Source organism: Apus apus, chromosome 5 (genome assembly GCF_020740795.1).
Source record: "Apus apus isolate bApuApu2 chromosome 5, bApuApu2.pri.cur, whole genome shotgun sequence".
Lineage (NCBI taxonomy): Eukaryota > Metazoa > Chordata > Aves > Apodiformes > Apodidae > Apus > Apus apus.
The window spans coordinates 9,969,897-9,978,443 of NC_067286.1; positions in this window are offsets into that span (position 1 = coordinate 9,969,897).

The following is an 8,547-nucleotide window of genomic DNA, read 5'->3' on the forward strand; positions in this document are numbered from 1 at the left end:
CCACAATGCAGAGGAGCCCTTCACTGCAGTGTCTCTGTGTAGTTGACTCACATCTGCTCTGCACCCATTATCTCATCTCATTAGAGCATGATCTAGAAAGTTATGATTTATTTTGCTGAAGGCTGACAACCATGTTGATTCATTAGTTTGTTTTAAAATATGACTGATAGTTGTATGTCTGTGTTCAAATGAGTCATTGACTGCCTGGCTCTGTCAGACACATAATTAATATTCCCTCAGTTCCCCCAGACTCTTTATTACTTTTCACAAATGGTAATTTCTTTTATCCATTAACTAATATTGGGTGAACTATGGGTGCTTCTTCCTCTGCCGCATAATACCACATTTAAGTGGCCATTGCTGATGCTTTTGAGAAGTTTGTTATGAATTTTAGTTGAAATCAGTATATTTTTCTTAAATTCTAGTTGTTTCCCACAGCTAATAAACATGTTGCATTTCTGCAGGTACTGTGTTTTTATTGTTTTTAATTTGTTTAATGCTTAGTCGCATCATCTGTCTTTTTTACTCTTTCTGACAGCCTGTTTCTAAACGATAAATCTGGTGATACCATGTGAACTTCTTCCAACTACTTTTCCTGTCTTTGCATAGTATAAGATAAGCAATGGAAATGTATCTTCAGGGCTTGCAGCTTTCTGAGAAGTCATATTTTTTGTAGCTTTCCATCTAAGTGCAAAAAATAGATGCTTGTCAATAACACTTTTTAACCAGCTCTTCAACTGTTGCTGTGCAGCCACACATCTCCTGATAACATTCATGGAACCTGGCAACAATAGCAAACCACTCCTTCCCCATTTGAGCTGTTTGGGCATCACCATTCTGCCACTGCTTCCAGCTGGAAGCAACTGGAATGCTGCAGGAGAGAGGCAGACCTCTCTGGGGAAGCAGGCAAGTGGAGGGTGCAGTAGGAGATGCAGGGAAGGACACAGGGAAGGTGTCTCCCAAATCTTGATGGGCTGTGAGGGGATGACCAGGGTCCACCTCCTTTTTCTTTCCCTATGACCTTTCTGTGTCTTCAAATGTGAGAACTTGAGTCACTGGTGATAATTTCTCATGAGAAAAAGAAAATTGCAAGACAAACTGAGTGAGCTGTTTTCCACAGTGGAATCTGTGGGGAATCTCTTCAACAACAGCCTTGAAAAGCAGATGATACCAGGAAATAGTGTGCTAAAGTAAAATTCATAGCCATGAAACAAATGATTAAAAAAATAAAATTACTTCAAATGATGAAAAAAAAAGATGAAATATAATTATTCACAAAATTAAGTAAGGCAAGATGGAGGGAGTACCTATTTTTTCCTAATGAAATACATTTATTTATTCTGATTAAATGGCTTTTTCTTGTGTACTTTAACAAGGACCATATGCAAGTTAAATATCAGTGTATCAAAGACCTTGTACTTGCACTAGCAAATTTGGAGATACACAGTCAGCTGAGAGTACTGGCTAGTCCTAGTTTGGGCAAATGGATTGGAACATCTTTAATTTATGAATTTTAAAAGTCACATCTTTCCAAATGAAGGATTCCTTTGTTTTTGTAGCCTCAGGGAAGCAGCCAGCTGTGAATAGCTAAGCTTTATTGTGGGATTTCTGTTCTCTTCTATTTAATACACAAACTCACTCACCATAACAACCCCTAAAAACTGTGTGGCACAAAACAGTAAAAAAAAAAAAAAGAAAAGAAAAAAAAGCCAGCTATACCCATCCTTGAAGGAATACTAATCCAAGCAAACTTCAATTCTATAATGGAAAGATGTACAAAATACCATAATTCAGAATGGCAGGAAATTTAAACACTGGTAATATTTGAGCTGCTTATCTTACACGGATATAAATCACAATGAACCTGCTAAAATCTGAGAAAGTAAGGTACAGTGCCCAATTCTAGCTCAAACTCTGTTCTGTCTTTTGTGAAGAAAATAAATCTAAATGCCCTGTGAAGTCAGATAGACAGACACAGGGGAAATAAGTTCATAAGATATATTTAGAATAGGAAATGGAAAATCAGAATAAGGGAATGGCTGAATGTCTTAGAAGGTTTTATCACATCGTTTGCATTTTTCTGTATTAATGACATTAAACTAAGTTTTGACTACTAAATAAACCAGAAAAATTGAATAATGATGCTCACTTTAAATGTACTATTTAGAGAGAGTGGAAATTTCATAGAGAAAGGCTAAACGTGATACCAAAGACAAATTTCCTTGTTAGATCTTAATCAGTTATACCTGATGTTTTTGATGATGTTGTAATATACAGTTTTGTACTTCTCCTGACTTCATAAGCATTTAAGATATGTGGCTAAATTACCATCCAGCATAACACTGACATAGCTTCACTAAACCTACAAGAGGCAAGACTGGTTTGCTCCTGTGATTAGGCAAATCCTTAGGCCACCTATGGGCTAGTGGTTCATCTAAGAAATTGTTACTGCCAAGCTGTGAACTCCATGTGTATTTTGTCATTTCTTACTCGCTTATCATTATCACAGAATCACAGAATCTTAGGGGTCGGAAGGGACCTCTGGAGCTCTTCTAGTCCAACCCCCCTGCTAGAGTAGGATCACCGAGAGTAGATTACACAGGAACATGTCCAGGCAGGTTTTGAATGTCTCTGGGGATGCAGACTCCACAGCCTCCCTGGACAGCTTGTTCCAGTGCTCTGTCACCCTCAAAGAAGTTTTTTCTTACATTTAGGTTAAACTTCCTGTTTACCAGTTTGTGACCATTGCCCCTTGTTCTGTCACTGGACACCACTGAAAAGAATCTGGACCCATCCTCCTGACAGCTGCCCTTTAGATATTTATAAGCATTAATGAGATCCCCCCTCAGTCTCCTTTTCTCTAAGCTAAACAGACCCAGCTCCCTCAGCCTTTCCTCATTTTCTAAGTAGTTCCTTGCCCTTTTTGAACTGGGGAGCCGAGAACTGCACACAGTGCTCCAGGAGAGGCCTCACCAGGGTGGAGTAGAGGGGGAGGAGAACCTCCCTCGACTTGCTGGTCACATTTTTCTTAATGCAGCCATTTTGAGAAAGTGTTGAGGAATAAATGGTTGTGTGACCTTTGGGGGTCTAGAATCTGCAAAGATCTAAGTGGATGGCTAACATATGACCTATAATGTTTGACTAACACAACTATTATCTTTGGGGTTTTTGCAGCAAATGCAATTTATGGCATAAAAGAGGAGAAAACTGGCCAACATATGACACACATTCATGGCCAAGGTATTAAAAAAAAATTATCCTCATACATAATAAAAGCACTATTACATATTAGATTCCCTATGTTTTGTTAAAAAAAAGAGGCAAGCAAACAATTTTTCTCAAATTAAATGTCTCTTTTTGTGTATTACATGTACAATAAAAGTTCTGTTTCTCACTGTGTATTTGGTTCTTTCTTCACCTATGTCCTTTATTCAACGCAAGCACATTTTCTATTTCCATTCTCCTTTAAACTAGCTTCAGGCTTCCCTATCCCCAGTCATTTTCTTTTTTGAGCTAGCTTTTCTGTTTTCCTGCTAAAGCTTCACTGTTTTTTTGTCCATGTGCCTTTCTTTTGTACAATCACTCCCAAGTACTCTTTCTATGCAGCTCTTCCTTCACACTGCTCTCTCTTCCCATGTCCCAAGCCAGTCTTCTCACAAAAAATCTCACTAGTGCTCTAGGGATTATCTCTTCAGTTCTTGTATGTGTTCCTGGCTACCTTACTTCAACCCACTTAATCTCTAACTACATTTGGACCCCTCTCTTGCAGGCAACTACTTAATGAGTTACTGTTGGCCTGATTTCACAGTGGCTCTTTGCCCATTTCTTGATTCTTTTGTCCCAACTCTCATGGGACATGTTATGTTTGCCTATAGTACAATCTCAAGAAGCAGAGACAGGGAACTGGAGCTAGGAGATGAGATCTGTAACAAGGTTTAAGTCATACCTAACTTCATGTAACGAAGTGTTGAAGCTAACAGGACTAGTCACAAAGTAATGACATGGAATAGACTAAAAAATTCAACTCTAGGATGACTTCTCTCTGCATATATCACCTCTAAGCTAAAGGGGACCTGCTTCCCTATGCTATCCAGGCAATATGACTCAACTGTGGCCTGGAAGGATCCCCTCTGAAAATAAGAGAATGACTGAGTATTTATTGGTATTTAATGAAGCTATCAGCTATCTCTCTACTACAAACTGAGTGGAGATATTGATTAATATCAGTCACTAAAACTTTAAACTCTTACTTACTGATCTGAAATACTCTCTAAAAAAGAACAGGAGATAGAGGTTCTATATTTTACTCCCAGTTTTCTTAACCACAAAGTTGTAAAAACATGAAATACCATGGCAGTCCTCACGAGAGGGTTTGTAGCAATGCACGGTTAGTTGACTCCCTGAACTCTCCCCAACAAAAACATATGTCCACACTTCTGTAAAAAGAATTTACGTTTTCATTTATCAGACACTATTGCACTTCCTGCATAGGTAGAATAATTTAAAGTGTAATTTGATTGTATGAATGCACATGGGCAATACATTTGAGCAGCAGAAGGCCACTGCCATGGCCTTATGCATTACAAACAAATAAATAATTATAATTTTCAGAACCTTATTGCCACACGTCACTATTTTTAAATTGAGCTAAGGGCTTGGTGTGGCATTTAGAGTATTTAGGGCATGTGCTAGAATATGGCCATTTGCCTGAGCACATAATTTGCATTGTGACTGTAGAAAGGAGTACTTACCAGGCTTTGCTGTTTGCGTAAGTCAAAGAAAATTCAATATACTGTATTTCTGTGGTCTGGAAAGCAGATACAATTTAGAGGTTTTCTCTGGTTTCTTGTTGTCTCAGCTCTAATAATGTCTGGTAGGTGACTGACTGCTCCGTGTGGTCTGGTCATCAGTAACTGGTATGATGCAAGGTACTCTGAAAAAATAGGCATTGTTGATTAGTTAGGTCTTCATACTTAAAACCCAGAGTACCTCAAAAGGAAAATGCAGTCCACAAAGCAAAAAAACCCTGAGATCCAAGTATGTTCACATTTCAAATGTATAGCTGCTATCTTGCTAAATAATGTGCCATTAAAACAAACAAATAAAAAATTATATTAGCATAATTCTATTTTTTCTGAGTAAAGTGCAGCTGTCACATGATGACTGTGTTTGAAAAGATTGTCCAGGATTTACTTCATGCTGACAGATTAATATTTCGTAAGTCCTTGGCATATGATAATCTAACTTTTAGAAAATTTTGCGATCATCAGTAAGAAGGCCAAAAGGAGACAATAGAGCCCCACTCTAAATTGTGTAGCTGTGAAGATACAACTAATAAAAGTCCCTTTTTTCTCTGTGAAAAAAAAAAAAATGAATAAGCAAACCACAAATCAGTCTTCTTCCATCTACTAAATAAAGGCCCACAAGGTGTTCACCTACACCTGGAATTTACTCTTGTTCTAACAAGGAGCAAACTTAAATACTATAACTGTTCATAATCAAATCTATGTGTGACACTCCTGCATTTTTTAAACAAGATTTTACTACTTTGTGATTCAATCAACTCACGGAGCAAGTTAAATTAAACTAGAATGAGGCACAGTTATTTCAAAAAAAGCATTAAATTAGAAACTTTCCAGGACTTGTAGTTCCAGGAAACTGTCTGCTGATATTCCTCTCATTGCAGTCAGGTTTCTCCCTAATGTATGTTAGCATTTAAGTGTCCTCAACACCTATTTACTTGAGCAAGACTTGACAAAACTATGATCATCAAATTATTCTGCTCTAGTTGCTCTGAAATCTCTAATTCTTTCTGAAATCTCATACTGAGCTTTAAAATTTTATGTATGTTTAATGTATAGAAATCATCAGAAAGTTAAACACTGAGCTGACCTAGCAAAATAACTCCATTTGGTTTTTTTTATACTTACAATTATTCAGTCCTGACATTTACAATTTTCCATACTACAAAACCTCATGTGAGTAGAAAAATATTTTTACTACAACTCAGAGCTTTTTAAGTCCAAAAAATCTTATTAAACAAATTACCAGTAAAAAGAGTACACAATCAATATTGTTATCACACCTTCATCTGTCTGGATAGAATCTCACCTGTAGAAAACCCCTGACTGGTACTGTACTAATAAACCACTCAGTTTCATTGGGGAATTAAATTTATTGCTGACATGCTAAACACTATTTTTCAAGACAACAGTATGGGTCTATAAATTAACTGTAGACCATAAGCACTTGGTTTGTCATTTGTTGTTATTCCACTTCACCTGGTGGTTCCTGCCTGACTCCAGCCCTGCTGCACGTGAGACACACACAGCTCACACTGGCAGAAACTGCAAACTTCACTAGTGTTATTTTCCTCTCTTAACTTTGCTCTCCCTCTCTCATGCTCTCCTTTCCCCTTCAGCAGAAGATTTAGGCTTTCAGTTTCTGGAATTTTTGCCTGCTGGTGAGAGATTTTGTCTTTGTTGTACAGATATTTGGTGTTTGTGCTGACATGCTTCAGAAGGCTGCCTTTTCTTTTCATATGATAGGTTGTACATTGGTCAGACATCTTGCTATTCTTTTTTCCTACAGCTAACTAATTAATTGATTGTTTGCAGTACAATTGTTGGAACAGGAAAAGAACTCTATTAATTAATTGGTAAATGAACATGCAAAGTGACAGATGTTTGAAACACAGAAAACAGAATGTGATATACTGCCTTTAAATGAATAAACAATGCATGGGAAAAAACAAATCAAACACGAACAACTCTCTACCCTGCTGCTTTCAGGAACATGGTCTTTTGTCTCAAAACTCATCCAACCAGAAGGTGGTTTCTATTTTCCAGAATCAGTGATTCAGATGATGTCTGCCTTTGACAGGAGCGCACTCACCATGACGGGGGGCCATTTTTGCCTCAAATCCACCAAAAGATCAGGCTGACTGAAGTCTTGGAAATTATTTTTATGTAATATTGCTGGGATATGCTTTTCCTAAGTATGTTTCCAGCTAAAACTATTCCAGCTTCTAAAGTCCAAAAATAAATTGTATCTTGACAAAAAGACCTGATGTATTTTCAAAATGGACATGGCTTTCTTTCTGCTGTAAAAATGCAGTAGAGATAACCTGATTACAGGCTTCTGCTACATCAAACACTGGCAGATTTTTATATATTTTTTATTTTATTTTATTTTATTGTGTTGCTTTACTCATACAACACTGGTAGAATGAATGACCAGAAGAGGTCCTCACTACTACAAGCTCCTTCTGATTCTCAGCAATTCTGTTTAAAAGCAGAGTGTAAATCCCATTGAAATTTATATGTTCATAGCTTTTAATTGATGCAACCTGGTTTTGAAGTATTTTCAGCATACAGCTTGTTTTTTTCTAGATAGACCTTTTTGATGAACCTTTCTTTACTCTGGTAAGCAGGCCCTGATCTAGGTTGCATGTCAGTATAATTATACAAGTGTAGATATTTTCTACATAGGCATTCAAATTCTGCTGAAAGAAAAAATAAACAAGTAACAACTCTCATGTTAGCTGCATGCACTGCTATGACTACTGTCAATGAAAGAAGTACCTGGGGACTAATATATGAGTACAGACTTGGGGGTTTATAGTAATGCAACCACATTAGAATAAATGTACACCCCTTGCATTTTCCATGTAGATAAATCATTTTGCATAGGCACTCAGGACTGAGCCAAGAAGCAAGATCAAGATAAATCAGCAGAAATCCTACGTTTTCTACCATCTATGACAATTTCCACTTTTAGTTTGCAATATCCCAGTACCCAGCAGATCAAGTGGTATCTAGGGGAAAAGCACCTAGCTCCAGCTGCAGGGAAGAGCCTCATCATGCTGAGAGTCACCTCAGGCTGGTAGTGTAGCACTGTGCCCTAAATTTCTGCCTTTCTGTAAGACTCAGGAGCTCAGGCACAACATGGGGTCACTGTGAACTAGACCTGGTTCATGTCACACCGGCTCAACATACAAGGCACACCAGCCCTGTGCCCAGGGCTGTCCTTGCACACACACTGTGATGGGTGCAGGGGACTCCAACAGCCCCAGGGCAAAGTGCAAATCTAAGCAGGTGCTCTAGGGTGCTGCAGGTTGAGCTTAGAAGACATCATTTGGCTCACCTGACTATAATCTAAAGCCTTGTGTACACAAGGAACTTATGAAGTAAACGAAAGTGATAGAGGAAAAATGGAAGAAATACTCTACACTGACTTCAGGTGCAGATCATTCTGGGACACAAGTGAACCCTCACCGCTCAGCTCAATCCCCATCCAAAGAAAGATCATTCCAAGGAGCTGGAAAAACTGAGTTCAAATCTGTGAAAACAATCAGAGTAACTGTGATTGCATTGTAAGCTTATTTCACAGTACTTCTCCGTATTGAAAGAGGAACGTAGTCTTAATTCACTGCAGCCATACTGAGAAAGGTGTATGCTGCAGCATCTTGTCAATTGGTCAAACAACGCATGAGTTTATACTGTGTCAGCCTTGTCAATGTCAGGGTTGATGTTTTTAAACCACATT